The following is a 23,087-nucleotide window of genomic DNA, read 5'->3' on the forward strand; positions in this document are numbered from 1 at the left end:
ACAAATGGCCGGATTTCATCATTTCTTATGGCTAAGTAGTGTTCCATTGTGTATACATTCCATTTCTTCTTTATCTGTTCATCCCTTGATGGGCACCTAGGTTGCTTCCAAGCCTTGGCTATTGAGAATAATGCTGTGATGAACATAGGGATGCATGTATCTTTATGCGTTTGTGTTTTCATGTTCTTTGGGTAAATACCCAGCAGTGGAATAGCTACATTGCATGGTAGATCTATTCTTAATCTTTTGAGCAATCTCCATACTGTTTTCTATAGTAGCTCCATCGGTTGCACTCTCACCAGCAGTGGATGAGAGCTCCCTTTTCTCTACATCCTTTCCAACACTTGTTATTTCCTGTCTCATTAATTATAGCCATTCTGATTGGAGTGAGGTGATACCTCATTGTAGTTTTGATTTGCATTTCCCTTATAATTAGTGATGTTGAACATCTTTTCATGTGCCTATTGGCCATCTGTATATCTTCTTTGGAAAAAATGTCTGTTCAGATCTTTTGCCCACTTTTTAATGGGGTTGTTAGGTTTTTTGTTGTTGAGATGTATGAGTTCTTTATATATTTGGATATATCAGATATATGATTTGGGAATATAATCTCCCAATTATCAGGTTGCCTTTTTCATTCTGTTGATGGTTTCCTTTGCTGTGCAAAAGCTTTTCACTTGGATGTAGTCCCATTTGTTTATTTTTACTATTGTTTCCCTAGCCTGGTCAGACATGGAATTTGAAAATATGCTTCTAAGATAGATGTCAAAGAGCGTACTGCCTATGTTTTCTTCTAGAAGTTTCATGGTTTCAGGTCTTACATTCAAGTCTTTAATCCATTTTGAGTTAATGTTTGTGTATGGTGTAAGATAATGGTCTACTTTCCTTTTTTTGCATGCGGCTGTCCAGTTCTCTCAACACAATTTACTGAAGAGACTTTCCTTTCTCCATTGTATTTTCTTGGCTCCCTCATCAAAAATTAGCAGTCCATATATGTGTGAGTTTATTTCTGGACTCTCAATTCTGTTCCATTGATCTGCTTTTGTGCCAGTATCATACGGGGGTAGTTTTTGTTTGGTTGGTTTTTTCGCTGCTCGAGTCAATGAAAGAAAAACTTTATTGAGGCCCCAGGGCCATGGGGCTCAGGCAGGAGGCCACCCTTTGGGCAAAGGAGCCAGAGGAGAGGGCTTATTTGATGTTATTCTTCGGGTACAGGTTGTTGATGTGGCCACACTTCTTCTTGTGGCAGTTGACAGTGCAGGGGTGCAGGTGAGGTGACACTTGGGGCAGATCATCTCGTTGCTGTTGTATTTCTGGGCGAGCTGGTGGAGGGAAGGCTCGATGACGTTACCCCGCAGGTGAAGCAACAAGTTCAGGGCACACTCTTTCTGGATATTGTACTCTGTAAGAGTGAGGCCATCCTCTAGCTGTTTGCCCACAAAAACCAGACACTGCTGGTCGGGCAGGATGCCCTCCTTGTCTTGGATTTTAGCTTTGACATTCTCAGTGGTGTCACTGGGCTGGACTTCAAGAGTGATGGTCTTCCCCATCAGCGTCCTCACAAAGATCTGCATCTCTGCGTCCGCTGCTTGGCTGCCTCTTGAAGAGAAAGAGCAGTACCATGTTGTTTTGCTTACTATACCTTTGTAGTATATTTTGAAATCAGGGAGTGTGATAACTCCAGCTTTGTTCTTTTTTCTCAGGATTCCTCTGACTATTCAGGGACTTTTATTGTTCCATAAAAATTTTAGCATTTTTTTGTTCTATTTCTGTGGAAAATGTCATTAGAACTCTGACAGGGATTGCACTGAACCTGTAGATTGCTTTAAGAAGCATGGACATTTTAACTATGTTAATTCTTCCAATCCAAGAGCATGGAATATCTTTCCATTTCTTTGTGTCTTTTTCAATTTCTTTCAACAATGTTTTATAGTTTTCAGTGTAAAACTCTTTCACCTCTTTGGTTAAGTTTATTCCTAGTTATTTTATTCTTTTTGCTGCAATTATAAATGGGATTGTATTCTTTTTTTCTTTTTCTTTTGCTGAGGAAGAGTCACCCTGAGCTAACATCTGTGCCAATCTTCTTCTATTTTTTTGTACATGGGACACCTGCACAGCATGGTTGTTGAGTGGAGTAGGTCTGTACCCAGGATCCAAACCTACGAACCTGGGCTGCCAAAGCAAAGCACACAGAACTTTCACCACTTGGCCACAGGGCTGGGCCTGGGGTTGTATCCTTAATTTTTCTCTCTGCTACTTCGTTGTTAGTGTGTAGAAAAGTGACTAATTTTTGTATGTTGATTTTGTATCCTGCAACTTTACTGTACTAATTTATTATTTCTAAAAATTTTTTGGTGGATTTCTTAGGGTTTTTTATGTATAAAATCAAGTCATCTGCAAATAGTTTCACTTCTTGCTTTCCAAGTTGGATCTCTTTTATTTATTTTTATTGCCTGATTGCTCTGGCTAGGACTTCCAATACTATGTTAAATAAGGTGATGAAAGTAGGCATCCTTGTCTGGTTCCTGTTCTTAGAGGGATAGCTTTCAGTTTTTCTCCATTGAGAATGATATTCGCTGTGGGTTTGTCATATATGGCCTTTATTATGTTGAGGTATTTTCCTTCTATACTCATTTTATTTAGAGTTTTTATCATAAATGGATGCTATATCTTGTCAAATGCTTTCTCTGCATCTATTGAGATGATCATGTGATTTTTATTCTTCATTTTGTTAATGTGGTGTATCACACTGATTGATTTGTGGATGTTGAACCATCCTTGCATCCCTGGAATAAAACCCACTTGATCATGATGTATGATCTTTTTAATGTATTGTTGTATTAGATTTGCTAGTATTTCGTTGAGGATTTTTGCATCCATGTTCATCAGTGACATTGGCCTGTAATTTTCTTTTCTTGTGTTGTCCTTGTCTGGTTTTAGTATCAGGATAACGGTGGCCTCATAGAGTGACTTAGGAAGCTTTCCCTCCTCTTGAATTTTTTTTAAAGAATTTGAGAAGGATAGGTATTAAGTCTCCTTTGAAAGTTTGGTAAAATTCTCCAGGGAAGCTGGCTGGTCTTGGACTTTTATTTTTTGGGAGGTTTTTGATTACTGTTTTGATCTCCTTACTGGTCTATTCAAATTCTCTATTTCTTCTTGCTTCAGTTTTGGAAGGTTGTATGGTTCTAAGAATTTATCCATTTCTTCTAGATTATTCAGTTCGTTGGCAGATAGTTTTCTGTACTATTTTCTTATAACTTTTGTATTTCTGAGGCATCTGTTGTAATTCTCCTCTTTCATTTCTGATTGTATTTATTTGAGCTTTCTCTCTCTTTTTTTCTTGGTGAGTCTAGCTAAAGGTTTGTCAATTTTGTTTATCTTTTCAAAGAATCAACTCTTCATTTCATTGATTTTTTTCTATTGTTTTTTCAGCCTCTATTTCATTTATTTCTGCTCTGATTTTTATTATTTCCTTCCTTCTGCTGATTTTGGGCTTTATTTGTTCTTCCTTTTTCACTTTAGGTGGACTGTTAGATTGTTTATTTGAAATTTTTCTTGCTTGCTGAGATAGTCCTGTATTGCTATAAACTTCCCTCTTAGAACTGCTTTTGCTGTATCCCATAGATTTTGGCATGTCATATTTTCATTTTTATTTGTCTCCAGGTATTTTTTGATTTATCCTTTGATTTCTTCATTGACCCAATTATTGTTCAGTAGTCTTTGGTTTAATCCCCACATATTTGTTGCTTTTCTGATTTTCTTCCTGTAATTGATTTCTAGTTTCATAGTGTTGTGGTCAGAAAAGACGCCTGGTATTATTTCAATTTTCTTAAAGTTATTGAGACTTGTTTTGTGGCCTAATATGTGATTTATCCTGGAGAATGTTCCATGTGCATTTGAAAAGAATGTGTATTCTGCAGTTTTTGGATGGAATGCTCTGTGTATATCTACTAAGTCCATGTGGTCTAATGTGTCGTTTAAGGCCAGTGTTTACTTATTGATCTGTTTGGATGATCTGTCCATTGATGTAAGTGGAGTGTTAAATCCCTCTACAATTATTGTGTTACTCTCTATTTCTCCTTTTATGTCTGTCAATAATTGCTAATATAGCCGTTCTTAATGATCATTGTTCACAAAAGTTTCAGGAGAAAGAATGTACCATACAACAAGTAGAAGGTCTTCAGTTCTACGGTGCAAAGTTTCCATGTTTTTCTCTTACTTTTCACACTATTTTCTTTCTGTGATGCTCTTCCTTCATTGAACTGTCCTCTGGTAATATTTTCAAGGCTTCACCCCCACAGGTATTATCTCCCTTTTCTCTACACTCTCCCTTATAATCCCCCATACATCACTTTACATATGCTGATGACTCCCACAATATTATTCTCAGGCTTACTGGCCCTGCATTTAAAACATTTATTTCTCACTGTCTCCAGGCTACTTCAAGTTGAATATCCCTGAGGAGCTACATGCTCAGCATTTATAAGATTGTATTTATCTTCCCTCCAACCCCCTTCCTCCTATTTACCCTATCTTCATTAATGATATGGTGTCACTCAAGCCAAAAAATTTAGAAGCTGTCCACAATTCTCTCTCTGTCTCACTTCTCTCCCAAGGTTAGGAGCAATATGAAGCACTGGTTGTGTGCTTAGCTCAAAGTCTGGCCATGTCACTTACTAGCTGTGTGAACTTAGACAGGTCACTCAGCCTTTGTGTGTCTCTATCTTATGAGGTTGTCAAGATGATTAACTGGATAATATATGTGCAGTGCTTAGAGCATTGCCTGGTGCTTACAAAGTGCTCAATAATGTATGATTGCTCACCTCCATGCCTTCATATGTGCTGTTTCCTCTGCTTAGAATGCCCTTTTCAGGATTTTATTATAATTTAGATGCCAGGTTGATCATAGAGAGCAGAAGCATCTGGGATGCTGTCTTTGCTGATAGATGGGCTTCTGGTTGCAATAAGAGTCCTGTGAATTATAAGTAATGAATCTCCTCTAATTTAAAGGACAGGTGATTTGGACTGTTGATTTAACTTTTGGAAAATCAGTGGAGAGGAAAGTGAATGCAATTAGTCTGGCGTGGAAGGAATGGGTCACATACTAACACCAGTATGAGATCCCTTATCAGGGGATTCTCTAGGCCTTGCATGCTTTGTCTGAGTTCATCTCAATAAAAAAAGATATTTCAAAGAACAGAAAAGTGTGTGTAACCCAACTTCATATCTTCAACACCTAAGAGGGTTCCTTGCTTATAGCAGGCAACTCCTTAATATTTATAGAAGAAAGAAAGAAGGAAAGTAATTAAGGATGGGGAGGAAGGTAGAAAAAAGGAAGAAAAGACAGGCAAAATAATGCATTACACATAAAAGTATGAAAAGATTTTTCTGACTGCATTAGCTACTACTAACATGGAAATGATCTTACATAATAAAAATGTGGAAATGTGACTGTTATTAGAAAACAGAAAATTCAAAGCACATGTATTATATTTTCACACATTTTAAAGATATGAAATAAGAGGAAACATCTACTTCCAAAGACAGCCATTACAACTTAGAAATGTCAAGGGGGGAATTCAAATAAATAAACCAATTTTTAAAACAACAGAAGAGATTTGTGGCTGGAAGTGTTATTTTTAAAGTGATAGAAAAAAGGAACACTGATGAACTATTCAAGGCTGTATCCTTTATTTTTTTGTAAGTAACTCCTAGCTTCCCAAATGAAGGAAATGTAAGCCAATGAGTTTAAACTCACAATACATATTGAAATATCAGTGAAATCAATTCTAAAACATCTAGAGGAAAACAAGTATCTATTTTCCCATCTTTTTAGCATGGAATATAACTCAAGTAGTGACTAATTTAACAAACAGAGCAGGAATTCTGGACCAGGTGAGTAGGGGGCCAGACTTGCATATTCTTTTCAAGCCCAGGAGTTTAGGCTCTATGGTGGGTACAGAGATGTCACAACATGGTGGTTCTTGGCTCAGAGTTCTCCCCACTGTAATTGTGGGAACCCCACCACCACCATGTCCCTTTGTCACAGTTCCCTGAGGTGGATGACTGATTCTGTCGTAGCTAGAAAAGCTCCCCTCTGGCTCCGGAGGCAGCTGAGCCTCCCACCTCACTTTCTCCTATGTTGCATTGCTTTTGTCTGTTTACCCTGTTGAAGATGATGTCTGAACCTCTCACTGACTTTGGGGTTTGCAATAGATATTTGACGTTACTTTTCTTTCATCATCATCATCGTCATCATCCTTAAAGACATGGATACTGAGGTTGACTTCATTTTTATCACTCTAGGGTAATTTTAACCACATCTGTGCTTCAGTAGTTACCATCCCTGAGGGGGGAGGAGAGTCTTCCTATCAACATGCTTTATATTATTTTATTTAGCCTTGAAACACAGTGATTTTACTGTCCTTTTCTTATGATATTCCTAGTGACATAAAAATTTTAGTTTACACATTCTTCAAATTTGATACCCTTTTTATAAAGGGGGCCAAATTGTATCCAAGCCAGGAGTTGTGCTATTTTCAATCAAAGACAAAATGATGTAATACAGCTTATAGAATTCACAAACATCTCTAGGGTCAATTTCTAAACAGGAGCTTCATACACACACACATACATATATATGTGCATAGATGTGCACACACATATACATTTATGACTACAAATATTTACATATACATATATACTTATAAATATATATATACACTTTCAAATATATACCTATAAATACTAATACATATACTCATATACTTGTGTATAATATATATATACTTATAAATCTCTCTCCCTATATATATACAGATAGATAGATAATATACATATCTCTCTATATATTTAAGTAATGGCAGTAATTGCTGTGCTTTGGACCACATGGTGGGTTGGAGGAAAAGCTGAAGCAGGGCTGAGTGTTATTGCTATGGGCAAGATTCAGCAAAAGAACCCAGTCAAGCTTGATCACAATCGTCAGTTGAGGAAATAAGCACACGTATTCAAGAAACCATTATTGCTGAAGCTGGGGAGTCAAACCTCGGGACCAGAGGTGGCAGGAATGAGGGAGGGGGCTGTTGAAGGCCAAGAAGCTCAGGAGACAGCAGAAAACCCTGGCCAGAGCTGCTCCCCAGAGAGGACAGCAGCCCATGAGCCCTCTTTAAATGGCTGGGTCCCTTTGTTCTAAAGAGCAGCTTGCTCAGGCCAAAACGGTCTCCTTCTTGTCTTTGCTCTGGTTCTTTACGCCAGATATTAAATCTTCCTTTCCTTGGGTTTGGGATGGGGAGGAGCATGGGGACGTAACAGAGAGCATCATCTTCTCTTAATGCCCGGTAGAGATGATCACCCTGGGGTGTGTATGTTAATTTTTTCTTAGACCGTATTATTGGATGTCACATTTTCCTAGCTTGGATTCTGGGTAGTGACTCCTCTAGTATTCTGGGTTTTCCCTAACAATTTTTCTAAGCTTACTGCTTTAAAGGGCAACATAGTTGTGAAAAATTTAGTCTCATTTTTCTATTCAAACCTTACTGACATTCATAAACCATACTTCAAGACTAGGATTTAACAATGAAGTAAATAAAATTTAATTCCATTTTTTTCTTGGTTTCCTGAAAGCTCAAAGAATCTAAGTATATTCTTTGACATGACTTTCATTTTTACAGGATTGAGAAATATCTATTTCCATTTAATAAGTAGGTCTCTCCTTTTTTTTTTTTTTTTTTTTGGTGAGGAAGATTGGCCCTGAGGTAACATCTGTTGCCAGTCTTGTTCTTTTTGCTTGAGGAAACATCAGTGCCCATCTTCCTCTATTTTGTATTTGGGATGCTGCCACACCTGGCTTGATGAGTGGCGCATAGGTCCGCTCCCAGGATCTGAACCCACAAACCCTGGGCTGCCAAAGTGGAGCACAGGAACTTAACCACTATACCACTGGGCCAGCTCCTATCTCTTTTTCGTAGTAAGTTTCCAAATACATTTTGCAAAGAGAGAGAGAAACAACGTCTGATAAACCAGAATTTTTCTGCATAGAGGGGAGGGCTCTCTCAAAATTCTAAATTAAAATAAAACAAGACACAAACAACTAAGCCAAGATCTATTTAGCCATTTAAAACACTGAATAAATTCTTTTTTTTTTTTTTAAAGATTGTCACCTGGGCTAACAACTGTTGCCAATCTTTTTTTTTTTTTTTTTTCTGCTTTATCTCCTCAAACCCCCAAGTACATAGTTGTATATCTTAGTTGCAGGTCCTTCTAGTTGTGGGATGTGGGATGCCATCTCAACGTAGCCTGAGGAGCGGTGCCATGTTGGCGCCCAGGATCTGAACCCTGGGCCGTAGCAGCGGAGCGCGTGAACTTAACTACTCGGCCACGGAGCCGGGCCCCTGAATAAATTCTTTATACAAAGTGACAAGAGGATGGATAAATTGTCTCTGAGGGATGTAAAGAGGCTTTAAAGAGAAGGGAATCTCTGAGCTAGATAGGAAAAGATAAGATTTGCTAAGCAAAGAGGAGAGAGAAAGGCATTATAGGTAAAATCAGCAGCATGTGCAAAGACAGAAAGTTAGGGGGGCAATCGGTATATTTGAGAAATTAGGTTGAGAAGGAGTATCAGGTCTATTGGCGGAGTGGCAGAAAGTGAAGTTGGAGTAAAACATTTTCCGGCCTCATGGGCTATTCTACGGATGCCAGAATTACCACCGATTAACAGAGTGGAAGCCATCAGTATCCATCAAGGAGGAGAATGCTGTAATTAGATTTGTTTTACAGAAATAAGACACTACAGTCTCTGAAATAGGAAGTACACCAGCTTTGACATTCCTGCAGGTGTGAAATTGTCTACACTGTTGCCACAATCGACAGTAATTGCTAACAACAGCTGGGTGGTGTACTCTGAAGAGCTCATTGGCCACGCAGAGTCTTAGAGCTTTTCTCCTGTAAATTAAGTCAACGTGTCAGACTTCAGTTTTTTGATTTTGATGTAAAATGACTGTGCTTATATCTCAAAATTAGAAGAATGGATATATGGTGAGAAATTAATTACAAATGATATTCAGAGGTAGATCAAATGATTTCATTTGTTTAACGGAATTCATGTTGGTGTTTGTCTGAAACCAAATCAATGGAGAAAGAAAAGAAGCGACGTTGACAGCACTGAGAACAATCATCAGATTCAAAGAAGCAACTGCATCATTGAATGTTGTGCAAGCTTTGGCAATTAAGTGAGTATTTCTGGAATCAATTAGCAAATATTTATTGAGAATATATTCTATATCCAATTTTCTCCTAGAAAATATATGTAGACGAGTGCTACAAAGTGCTGTGCAGAGGGAAAACACGAAAAAATGATTTTCCCCTTAGCCCCAGAAGGAGACCCCCTCTGTATGGCCATTAAACCTTGAGTTTAGGGCTCTGAAGATGTGGAGAGTCAGGGCTTTATTTGCTATGGGGCAATTCTACCTGGCACTTCCTTACCTAAAATGCTAGTCATAGAATATACATAAGCCACGTATCCAAAAGCAAACGTGTTTTTCCTCCAACTTTGAACAGACAATAACTGGACTATGATAGGAAACCAAGCTCAACTTTTCAAGAGTGGGTGGCTGTAAGTTTGCAGCATAAAAAGACTCAGTCTGGGGTGCACTTTTAAGGAGTCTAACGCTGTGAATGAATAAAGTAACTGACTGAAGAAGTGGCCTGGAGGAGTCTGTATAAAAATAACTGTGGATAGGGGTCTGCCCCAGGGCCAAGTGGGTAAAATTCTGCGTGGTCAGCTTCTGTGGCTCCAGTTCGTGGGTCCGGATCCCGGGTGTGGACCTACTCCACTCATCAGCCGTGCTGTGGAGGCATCCCACGTACAAAATAGAGGAAGACTAGCACAGATGTTACCTTGGGGCTAATCTTCTTCAAGTGGAAAAACAACAACAGCTGTGAATATAAACATGAACTTTGAACCGAGGTTACCATCTCAATTAATCTCTCAGGGTATTTGTGCTTTTCATTGAGGATTTTTCTCTCATCAAGAGCATTCTCTCTCTTGTCAGTCTCCTTTCCAAATCCTTTAAACTATACAATGGGAAAATGCTTGCAATTTTTATTAAAAAAATTTCATTGTCTTGTTATCAATTGAAGTAATGATCCTTATAGAGATAGATGTGCAATCATGGACTTTTAAAGATATGCTAATGTTATAAATAAATGCCAGCTCTCAAAACCTTTACATTCCCTTCTGAAAATCTCTTTCCAACCACGTCTCTCCTCCATCAATGCTTACATATTCACACACACCGAGACCCACGGGAAGTATATTTTCTATTTTATAATAGATTTAAATATAGATGCAAATTACAACCAAGTCAAATCTTAGAATCAATCAAGTGGAAACATTCCCTTAATTCTTCACCTGGGGTCCATTATGCAACTAAAAAACCTTAGGCATTAATATAAATGTAGAAAGAAAATTTCAAGTTAGTAATACTCTGGTGCTTGTCTCTTGCTCAAATTAACTACTGCAAGACTCCAGTCCCCTCATCCGTGTAATATTCTAATGTTGTAAACTCAGAAAACAGTAGTGGTTATTCTGGTAAATCTTGATACTTATCCTTCACATATTTTCTAATTTTTTTGCATTTGAAATACTCTCCTAGACATAGCTAAATATAAATTTGATAAAATGTCTCTAGTTCCTCAGAAAAAAAGCTCTATTCTTGAGCAAAGTAAAACCTTGACTTAGATGCCCGATTAGGAAAAGAAACCGTATTTTCATTCGGCATGTTCAGTATTTTAGAATCTGTCTTGGATTCATTTCCCTTGCTACCTATAAACATTTGCATACTTGATGAACAGTCTCGAGAACTGATAAACTCTCTGGCCCACATTTTAACAAGTTGCCTTGCAAACCCCCTGTTAAAAGTAAACCCACCCTAAGTCTGTAACACGGACTGTGCTTTTCCCAGTTTCTGCTTTCCTGACCAGTTTTTGTTTACTTTTAAAATTAAGTCATACCACCTGAACCCGACTTAGTCCAACATGATTGTTGCAAGCTCAGGATATCCCTAGTAGGTGAGATACAGTGGGATAAGCACTAGGTTTCTAGAAAATTCTCTGCCATCGAGGGTGACTTTGTGTTCACAGAGAGATAGTGAATAGAAAAACAAAGTCACAAATAGGACGTGTAACTAATCGTATCTCAATTACAAATTGTAAAAAATTGTTTTTAATTTTAAAATAAACATAAGGACTGCCTTTTTTAGTGCATTAGCATATTGATTTTTAAAAATGTCCAATGATTTTTTGGGGCCGGCCCTGTGGCCGAGCGGCTAAAGTTCCATGTGCTTGGCTTCAGCGGCCAGGGTTGCGGGTTCTGACCCAGGTGTGGACCGACTCCGTTCGTCTGCCAAGCAGTGGAGGTGTCCCACATATAAAAAATAGAGGAAGATTGGCACAGATGTTAGCTCAGGGCAAATCTTCCTCCCCCAAAAAAAGAAAAAAAACAAACCACAAACTTCCAATGACTTTTTAAACTGCAAGTTTAGCACTTTTGTATGTTTCAGTAACATTAAACTAAGTATCTACTGTATTCCAAGGATGATACAGTTGCCAGGAGCTGTCATAGACCCTACAGTTCAGAAGACAAGGCAAATGTGAAAATGTAGGGTTACTATATTCTGTGGCCAATGACATAACATAGACGTGTAAAAGGTAAAGCGTGCCTTCAAGGAGGAAGCAAGCAACTCGACTGGGGTGGGGCAAGGGCTTGGCAAAGATTCCCAGAAAGAGGGGTGGTTAAGCTAAATTTCAAAGAAGAGAGATGAATTTTTCTGGGCAGATCAGGAGAAAGAGCATTTGAAGCAGAAGGAACAGCCTATTTGGAAGCATGGAGGTAGGAAACAACGTGCCCAGCTGAGTGGTCTGTACTACCTTCAGGACAGGGTGGATCAGGGAGAGCCCCCTGTGCCGGGCAAAGCACTTCAGACACTATCCAGAAGGTAGGGAAGAGTTCCTCTTAGAGCATCGAGCCCCTTCTTATTACCCTATTTTGTCTGTCTAAAGACTGCCTGTTTATTTGCACCACTTTTGTATCTAAGGTCAGCGTAAACTGATTTGACTTATTGTTAGGTTCCATGATGCATAACAAGTTAACATTTAACTAGCAGTAATGGTTTTAGTTGTGTTTCTATCTACACCAGGTGGAGCTAAACATTTTATAAGTAGAGAAAGGACATTTTTTAAAAAAAGAATAGAAAGTTAAAAAGTGCAATATGCTTTATTCTATTTGTTTTTCTTTTTTAAAAAAGCGGCTTCATTGAGGTTTAACTGATATATGAAGAACTGCACATATTTAACATATATGCTTTGATGAGCTTGGACTTATGCAGACGCCCGTGCTACCAGCACCACAATCAAGGTAAGAGATGCATCCAACATCTCCCAGGGTTTCCTCGTGTCCCTTTGTTGTGTTTTGTAATAAGAACACTTAACATGAGATCGACTCTTTCACCAAATTTTGAAATTCACAACATCGTATTATCCACTATAGACACCACATTGCACAGCAGATCTCTAAAACTTATTCATCTTGCATAACTGAAACCTTATATCCAGTCTATGTCTCTGACTACCCAGATCAGTATCACTTGGAGCACTTATTATACTTGCAGATTCCATGGCCCGGAATACGCCAGAGCCATGGAATCAGAATCTCCACGTGGGGCCCAGATCCTATGTGCCCAAGGATATTTGAATGGCTGGAAAAGCTGAAGAAAGACCACCTTCAGAGAGTATATTTCTTCAAAGGGAGCCTAGAAAACTTGGACATTTTGTCTGCAGATTGAGTTCATGCTAACACAAAGTAATCAAATGGCTCATGAAGCCCCAGTCGTTATGATTAATTGATGGTTTAGTTGCTTATTCCTTCAAAAGGACTGTAAACTTCTTAAGGGCAGAGGATATATCACTAACAGAGTCCCAGCTCCCAACATAAAGCCTCAATAAACATTTGTTAATGTACGAGTGAATGACATTTCAACCATTCACTCATTTTTCAAAATGGCTCCTCCACGTGTGAATTACTACACGTTCAACTACAAAGCACAAAGGTAATCTAGTGTGTTAACACTGAAGGGGGCCAAATAATTAGGCTTTTACTTTATATGGAACGATTTACTTTAAATTCTTAGTAAAGTGAACAAGATGTATTTTTTCATATCAACTATGTGTTTGTCAAATAACATAAAACATAATGTCTTTGTGTGAAATAATTTGATCTGTCTTCCATGCCCTGGAGTAACTAAGAAAAAGTTTGCATTTCACATACTTCGCATTGCATAGAAGCAACACAGGATCAATCAAACTGACACTGGAAATTAACGGCATTGGAACATGATTTCCTTAATAAATATGATTCTTCTTTAGGAGTCTCTCCTGATTCATGAATTTTCTCATTTTTGCACAAACATACTGCTAGAAAGGAAAGCAGAAGAGTGAAAACAATCGGATAAACATTTTAAAACATATCTCTGTATGGCAAAGAAATACTTGTTTTCAGCAATTGACATTTAAAGGACAAAGGTAGCATGGGCCATATTTTCCATTAACTTGACAATGTCAAAGAGACAGGCTATTTTCCTATAAGTTAGAGCAGAACATCATGGCAATGAAGTAATTTTATTTTCTTGGATACCATCAGAACGACCGGTAGAAAATACAGGAGACATTTACAAGATATTACTTAAATCTGAACAAATAAATTTTGCTATTTTCAAAACATGTTTTAAGAAGCATTTTGTAGATTACATAGCTGGAGGAGCAGGTGGAGAGAATGCCATGGAGAAATCTTTCTACATCATCTCAACCTCTGTAGAATTTTATATGAGGAGGTCCTACTTGGTCCTGCTATAATAACTTCAGAGGATGCTCCCCATGAGCGAGAAGGCAGAGGGTCCACAGTGTAAATCTCTTTGGGTGAGTTAACCACAGTCATTAAGGAAAGCAGAATCATGAACACAGCCAGGCACCAGCTGCAAATACAATAACTGTGAAATTTATTTTTGCAAATATACTGGCAATTGTATAACAGTGTGAATGAATATGAACGAGAGCCTATTCAGTTGGCACATTCACTGAATTGGGCATTGAGATCCATGGAGTGCAATTGCTACTAGAGTTCTATTTCAACATTCTCTTGAAAAGATGCTCAGAAATAAAATTATATTTTAAGTGCCCTGGGGAATATTTACATCTAGGGAAGAGCATGATCTAAGTCCCTTTGTAAAATAAAAAATTGCTAAGCCTGAACAGAACTCCCCTGTATTTTTTTTCACAAGTTCCTGTAAATCTATCATTATTTCAAAATAAAAAGTTTTAAACCAATTTACTCTCTGATTTACAGTGCTGTAAATTTGGATTTGTGTAAAGTGTTTTTTTTTTTTTTAGAAGAATGGCACTTGCTTCATCTCATACCTATTTGCATATAAGATGGTGACCAGTTTTTCATTCATTCAACAAATATGTATTGTGTGGGTACCATGTGGCAGGCCCTGTGCTAGAGCTGGGAATGACGCAAAGTCCCTGCTTGCCAAGAACTTACGTTATCATGGTAGGAGATAGACAATAAACTGTAAGAAACTGCCAGGTATTAATGCCATGAGGCAGAACGAGGAACAAACAAGGCAAGGCAAAGGAATGGCTAGGACATAACAAGCAGTGGGGGCTATCTTAAACAGGGTCATCAGGGGACATTCTTTCTGAGATGGCATGTGAGTACAGAACTGAAGGAAATAAAGGAGAAAATGATGTGGAAATCTGGGGCAAGAGTCTAAATACGTATCTCAATATACTAATTAATTTGAATTAGGAATCATCATTACTGTGACATATTATTTTTTAATATACAAAAGGTGGATTATCCATAATCCTTGGTACATAGTTCACTCATGAGCATATGGTTTAGAATTGCAACTAGAGTAGAGCAGGTGTTGTTCAAATCCTTACAATTTACTACCTATAAGACATGGATATGTTATTTAATTTCTTTTAGTCTTAGTTCCTCATCTGTAAAATAGAGATAATAATATCTTGTGGGGTTATTTCAATGACCAAATAAAATAATATATGCACAACGCTTAACAAAATGAGTGTGCAATGTAGTAACAATTACTACTTAATAATAACAAATAAATGTAAATTAGAACTCTACTCCCAACGTCTTGGAGATCATTCATTCGTTCATTCATTCAATAACATTTCTTAATCCCTGTGTGTTACACACCACGACAGGCGACAGGCGACAGGAATACCAAAATTTAAGGAATATCAATGTATTTCTTATTGGCATGGAAGATAAACATGAAAAGTCATTTATACCATAATGCAATAACTGTCATAATAAAGAGAACGAAGTAAATCTATTCTATTTGCAGGCCTGAGTGGCGGTTTCATAAAGGAGGGGACGCATAAAATTGAATCTTACAGGATGAATGGGAGTCCACCAGGTCAATGAAATGAAGAAAGGGGAGAAGACAGAAGAGAAAGCATGGAGTAAAGTCGCAAGGACAGAAGAAAAAAAAAGAAGGTCCCTTTAGAGAACGTTGACTATATCACAAGGAACCTGTAAAGGAAAGAGATGGATTTGTAACTGTAGGCTGGACGTAAATAATGCAGGCTCTACGGGCTTCTATGCCACACCAAAGAATCTAGACTTTGTTCTGCAACATTTTGAGGCAACGCATGACTGTGTTTCCATCTCAAAACCTCCTTTGGCAGCAGCGTGAGGAATGGTGTGGAGAAGTGGCTAATATCAGCATCAGGTGACTTTAATTACCCAGTGTTTCAGAACATCCTGGCTCCGGGTCTGGTGAGAAAGAGGCAAAGGAACAAACTCAGAGATAGGAAAAGAAATGTGGTAAATTTCCAATGATATTGATTCTAAAGAAATTAGTAATCGTTGACACATCATTGTTCCAGGTTCTGGAACAGTTTCAAACATTAGATTTTAACTAATAATACTTGGTGGCTGATCAGATATGGAAAAGGAACGATGAAGGAGGAGTCTATGACTTCTCTTAAATATCTGAGTTAAATGAAACAGAGAGTTGAGTAAAGTCTGAGGAGTAGAGCTGGAGAGGAAAATACTGGGTTTTGTAGATAAGTGAACATGTGGGCGTAGTTTGCAGGAGTCTTAAGTCTGGAGAAAGAGAGACAGTAAGTCACTGTCACACTGGCGTAAGTTAAACAGGCATAGGTTGAATGTGGTCTCCTTGGGGGAGCACCTGGAGTGGGAACCAAGCCCAACCAGTGGACTGTGAAGAGGAAGAGAGGCCACAGGGTCTGAATGGGTGGGGAAGACATGGCCCTTGTGGTCTTTAGGATCTTTAATGTGTTCCTCAGGGTTTCATCCTTGGCCATGTGTTCCTCTCACGTGGTACACTCTACCGCATCCACAGCTCCCCTGTTTCAATACCACATCTATGATGATGGGTCCTGCAATTCCCCCTCCAATTCTAGACGCATCTAAGCACTTAGCCTTGACCTGCAAAGACTGTTCTTTAAATGATCTCAGCAGATTTGACATCCACAGCACAATCTATTAGATGGACCAGAGACGGGCATCTGAAACAATGAAGTGTACATTTAACATGCCCGATATAGTGTTGTGCCCATCGTGGGTGCTCAACAGCCATTTGATGATCAAACACCGATCCAGCTCCAGCTTACGCCTTTATCATTGTGGCCCTAAATAAAACAGGGACCTGTAGACCAACATTTATCCCCAATACCATGCATGATAGATCGATATCAACTTTATTTTTGAAAAAGTGCTTTTAATGATTCGAAACAAAGTTAAAATAAATATTTCCATTTGAAGATGTGCTTGTTGACTGTGAAAAAGAGATGAATGATTAATACACTGGAATTTCTTTTTCTTCAGAGTCACACAATCTTAATAAGCCTCAAATAATTGCAAATAATTTTAAACATCAGATATATATTTCCAGAAAAAACTTGTTATAGAATGATCTGAGTTTTAATGTTACTTTTCCTTTATGAGAAGCAATTCACGTTCCATGTGTCTTATGAAACTCATTTTACAAATAATCCTGAAACAAAGGATTAAAACCTGAAGAGATGTCCAAAGGGCTTATCTACCCTGAGGGTAGAGCACCCATTACTTCAACTGGTTACGAAAAATAGTGAATTCTGGGGGTACTTATCTAAAAAGCTATTCCACAGAACATTTAAAAAAATGTACATCATATTCTGATGCAATAGTTGTCTTTTATTTATTATTTATTTTATTTTATTTTTTTCCTGAGGAAGATTAGCCCTGATCTAACTTCTGCTGCCAATCCTCCTCTTTTTGCTGAGGAAGACTGGCCCTAAGCTAACATCTGTACCCATCTTCCTCTACTTTTTATATGTGGGATGCCTGCCAAAGCATGGCTTGACAAGTAGTACGTAGGCCTGCACCCTGGATTTGAACTGGTGAACCCAGGGCCACTGAAGCAGAACATATGAACTTAACCGCTGTGTCACTGGGCCAGCCCCAATTGTCTTTCTTTTAAAAACTTTTCTTTAATAGATGGCCTAAGTTACATATGTTAAATAATCTTAGTTTGGAAACCACTTGCCAACATTGCACACCAGAACAGTCACATACAAACCGACCCAAACCATTATTTTTCCGTCTTCACGTTTTATTTGCAATGCCATGTCAACAAGGATAACAATTATTCTCATTCTTAATTTTATTGTATAAAATACAATAGTGAGACAGTCACTCTATAAAGCAATAGCAAGTTTTTAAGCATGTAGAACAGTAAGCAAGTAAAGGAATTCATTAATGCAGAAGAATCAACCAGACCAGGAGAGATTTGCTGATCATTAGCTCATGTTCTAAAAGGAATAGGCTATACATGATTTAATAGAGATCAAATTACCATAACATGATGTTGTGTGTGTACAATGCTTTGCCATAAATATTGCCTGATGTGTTTAACTATTTACTATAGGGAAAAAAAAAAGTTAATAGTATAATAGTATTCCGACCCAGTTGTTAAGAAAATGTTAAATAGCTTTGAAGCTAACAATTCAGGAATACATATTCATATTAATTGGAGAGAGTTCATCTGAATTACTGAAAAAATGGACTTATAGGACATTTTAATTTACATGTGGTTTTATAACACGATAATTCAAACTATGGAATTGCTACCAAAATTACTAAGCAGAGGTTTTACTGAGCTTAAGCTAAGGATAGACGTGACTCATTTATAACAGACATATTACTTATATGCAAATGCATGCTTTTAAAATTCTAAACCGTAATATGCATCTTAATGAGTAAGTTAAACATTTCTCCTTGAAATTTTGCGTACGCCATTTCTTCACTTCCACTTCTTTCATGGGGAGCGCAGAGGTAAAGGTTGCCTCCATGACTATGCGTGCAGTGAGCTTAAATTCATAAGATTTTGTTTCCTAGTTAATGGGCAACATATTTAGAGTCATCGATCATGGTTCTAGCACTCTTATAAGGAATTCTGTTGCTTCCAACCCTCAGCAAATCCGTGGCCCTGAACTTTCTGTTAAACTCAGAATTCAGCTAAAATTTTTCGTTAAGCCTTCAGAGAATCCTAAAAACAAGTCCTTGTGAAGCTGTGGATTGCTATACCATCACAGGTTTCTCCCGTTATCAGAAAGCTCACTTTATGCCGCTTGGCTTTTAGGAAAGACCTACATTGGTACCTGTTTTCGCCAACCAAGAGAAATCCAAAGGAGATTTTCACTTTTACGGAAAAGCGAAAATAGCATTCAGTGTTCACAGCCAAGCATACTGTTGTACTTCCACACCAGCCACCTCAACCACAGCAAGGGTGAATCTTGACTTCCAACATCCAGGCAGCAGACACAGATGATGGTGTGGACGTTAGTGACCTGCCTGCCCCAATGGATTCAGACGATGTCAAATGTTAATAGATGACCCTCTTCCTTTCTCCTACACGCCAGTCTCCTGTACCTCCCACCACCCCAACCTCCACCGACTCAGCCTAACACTTCATCACGGCCACCACCACCACCACCCCAACCTCCGCCGACTCAGCCTAACACTCCATCACGGCCACCACCACTGCCACCCCAACCTCCACCAACTCAGTCTAACACTCCATTATCACCACCACCGCCACCCCAACCTCCGCCAACTCAGTCTAACACTCCATCACGGCCACCACCACTGCCACCCCAACCTCCGCCAACTCAGCCTAACACTCCATCACGGCCACCACCACTGCCACCCCAACCTCCGCCGACTCAGTCTAACACTCCATCATGGCCACCACCACGTCTCAGCCTTCTGGTGTGCTCACTGTCTTCCCAAATCTGGTAAGTGAAACTACCCTGTCCACACTTTATATCTCCTTTATATGAGCTGTGTATTTATCATGTCATCCCTTCTTATACCATATGTTAGTGTTATTTTAGGTTTTATGTGTTATTTGGTATGATTTGGTAGGTTAATTTTTTGGGTTTTGGAATGCTAAAAAATTTTTCCCTTATAAATTAACGGCAATTGCTTCTTTGCTTTATGCCATTTGTGTTTAAGAAAGGTTTCATAGCAATGCTCTACTTTTGGATAGAGGAAGAAACCCCTATTTTAATGACATGGAGACTACATAGCATAGCACGGACTCTGTAATCAAAATGATTGGGTACGAATTCACATACAGCCTGTGTGACTTTGGGCAAATTATTTAACCTCTCTGCATACTAGCTGTAAAATGAGAAAATTAATAAGAACACAGGGAGGTTGTAGGATTAAATGAGTTATATCAATTACTTAGAATAATTTAGGATTAAATGAGTTAACATATATCAATTACTTACAATAATTTCTTGAATATGGAGAGAACTCGATAAATGTTTGTCATAATTATTATAACATCTGTTGTTCTTAGTCTCAATGTTAATTCCATAAAAGCTTTCTTAACGATGTACAGTTGAATACTTGTCTTTACGGCATGAAATTGGCAATTACCTTTCCTTCTCTTATATTGAGGAGGTAAAACCATATTTGTTGTTTTAAGGGCAAAATTGATTGAATTAGCTGAAATTTTAGTATGGGGAAATATTCCCATTGATTATAACTCTCAGCATCCCCAGGGGGAAGAAGACTTTGAAGAATATGAGAAACTGAAAAACTTGGTCTCTTAAAGAAGGATTCTCTCTTCTTTTTCAGTGTTTTCTGTTTTAATTTAGAGATGAAACATGAGGCTAGAATAACCCAGGATAGAGATGTAGTCAAACAGAAACCCAAAAAGAACTCCTTTAAAGACTATTTTCTTAATGGCTCATAAATTTATCCTTGCCCTAAGCAATCACGCTTAGCCTGGTTTCAGAACTTGTGATCCATTAAAAAGTAGGCTCTTCTAGTTCTGTCACCTTCTGTGCCTGATTTAGTTCAACAGCTACTCTCTCCACCTCTACGGCACACCCCCTCTTTTGAACTACTTAGTAACATTCCTCATGGCCTTTTACTTAAATAATTCCCGTCTTTTCGTTTTCCTCCTCTTCTAAGCAAATCTTCTCACCTCAAATATTTTGAAGGAAAAATATTAGCCTTTCTTTACCTACCTCGTTATGCGCAGCTTAAAATAGAATGCTGAAAAGTGTAGGTAGGACGAGCCACACCTGATCTGCCACAAAGTACAACTAAATATGAAAGTATAGAAATCAAGAACTGAAACCAAAATACCACGTTGCTTAAGCCTTGTTTTACACAAGCTTTGAATCCTTGAGAGTGTCTGTTCTGTCACCCAACTTCTCTTTGTGACACGTGCCTGAAAAGTAAGAGGCTTCTTTTGTGCCAACTTCCTGATTTCTATCAGGCATACAACGTGGTATGGACTCTGGAACAGCATGATTGGCTATTTGTTTTGGTGAGGAAGATCATCCCTGAGCTAACATCTGTGCCAATCTTCCTCTATTTTGCATTTGGGTCGCCACCACAGCATGGCTTGATGAATGATATGTAGGTCCACACCCAGGATCCAAACCCGTGAACCCCAGGCCGCCAAAGTGAAGAGTGCAAACTTAACCACTGCACCACCAGGCTGGCCCCATGATTGACTATTTTCGACATTCCTGAAGGCATTTAGGTAAACTGATTCATTATGAAATCTTGGGTTCTTGATTCTTCGAGTTTTGATGTCTCTTCCTGTCTCTTCACTCTCCTCCCCAACTCTCTCTAGGAAAGCGGAGCATCGTTAGAAAAAGGCTTGGAGAGGTCCACTGCTGGCTACAGGCTCTAGTTCCCCACTTTCACACCAACCTCATCCAGCGTCCGTTTGTGCTTAGGTGCTACAGCTTTCTATCCCATGCTCCTAAAGGTATGATAAAAATGCTTCTTTATCACACATAAAAACCATCCAGGAGAACTTTTCTAAAAATGCAGATTCTTTCAATTCCCATAGAGTGTAATTCAGTAGGTTGGGTGGGACCTGATAATCTGCATTTTTAATCAGCTCTTCTGGAGATTCTCATGTGGGGAGTCCTTGTGCCTGGTTTCAGAAACACTGCCTTACAAGGCTTTAATCAATGCAAAGCTTTCTGCTTTCTGGTAATCAGAACCCAGCACAGGTAATCAAAGCCAGTCAAACTGCCAATTATTATAGGGGAATTTGCCACTCTTCATCAGATCTTAATATTCTAGTACTGTTTCCTCCCGCCAGTCATAATCTTTAAATTGAAAACCAACTTTTTCCTTTGACCTTGAGGAAATGTGACTCCTAGTGACCCTGAATGAATGATGTCCACCATGTCCTGTCCTCAGCCGCCCTACTAGCTCCTGTAGCTGCATGCTTATTGTTTCCTCTATGGAGTCAATCCTTTTCCTATTTGGTCTTCCTCTTTTTCTGCTGCCTTCAGCTTTTCCTAGAATTACTGTCTTTTCCAAAGAATCCTGCCTTCTCATGATGTGCCCAAAGTAGGACAGCCTCAGTTTTATCATCTTTGCCTCCAGCGACCGTTCAGGCTTAATTTGCTGTAGGACCCACTTGTTCGTCTTTCTGGCAGCCCAGGGTATCCACAGAGCTCTCCTCCAACACTATATTTCAGATGAATCAGTTTTTTTCCTGGCAGCCGTCTTCACTGTCCAGCTTTCCCACCCATACACAGTAATTGGGAACGCAAGGGTGTGGCTAATCCCAGCCTTAGTCTCTAATGACCCTTCCTTACACTTGATGATCTTTCCTAATTCTTTCATCGCTGCCCTTCTGAGTCTCAGCCTTCTTTTGATTTCTTGGCTGCAGTCCCTGTTTAAACTGATGACTGAACGAAGGTAGACAAATCTGTGACAATTTCAATGTCTTCATTTTCTACATTAAAGTCCTGTCGTTCTTCTGTAGTCATGATTTTTGTCTTCCTGATGTTCAAAGGCAGTCCTGCTTTGGCATTTTCTTCTTTAACTTTCATCAGAAGTCATTTCAAGTCATTGCTGCCTTCCGCCAGTAAGATGGTATCATCTGTGTTATCTTAGGTTGTTGGTATTTCTTCCACCAACTTTAACTCCTCCTTCGTCTGAGTCTAGCCCAGTTTTTCTGTATGACGTTCTGCATACAGAGTAAACAGATAGAAAGATTAAATGCACCCTGTCTGACACCTTTGCCTATAGGAAACCATTCTGTCTCTCCATATTCTGTCCTGACATGGCTTCTTGTCCACAGTATAGGTCACACATCAGGACAGTCAAATGTTGAGCACGCCCTTCCCTTTCAGAGCAGCCCGCAGCTTTTCATGATCCACGCAGTCAAAAGCTTTTACTGTTGTCTATAAACACAGACTAACCTTCTTCTGGAATTCTCTGGAGCTCTCTGGTAGCCAACAAATAATCATACTTGGATCTCACGTGCCTCTCCCTTTTCGAAATCCAGCTTGGACGTCAGGCATTTCTTGCTCCACATAACGTAAGAGCCTTTACTCCAGCACCTTGAGCACTGCTTTCCTTGCAGGGAAATGAGAGCAGTGGTCCTGTAGGTACTGACCTCCTTGGCATTGGGTTGGGATGTATAGAAGAGCGTTTCCAGTCTGTA

At 38.8% G+C, this 23,087-nt stretch overlaps 1 protein-coding gene and 1 pseudogene across 6 annotated transcripts in view; both read right to left on the reverse strand.

The window, feature by feature from the left end:
• MAGI2 (membrane associated guanylate kinase, WW and PDZ domain containing 2) overlaps window positions 1-23,087 on the reverse strand; it is a 1,256,398-nt gene that overhangs the window by 797,130 nt on the left and 436,181 nt on the right. The window lies entirely within an intron of this gene.
• LOC106833448 (ubiquitin-ribosomal protein eL40 fusion protein-like) lies at window positions 1,189-1,595 on the reverse strand (annotated as a pseudogene).

Source organism: Equus asinus, chromosome 1 (genome assembly GCF_041296235.1).
Source record: "Equus asinus isolate D_3611 breed Donkey chromosome 1, EquAss-T2T_v2, whole genome shotgun sequence".
Taxonomy (NCBI): domain Eukaryota; kingdom Metazoa; phylum Chordata; class Mammalia; order Perissodactyla; family Equidae; genus Equus; species Equus asinus.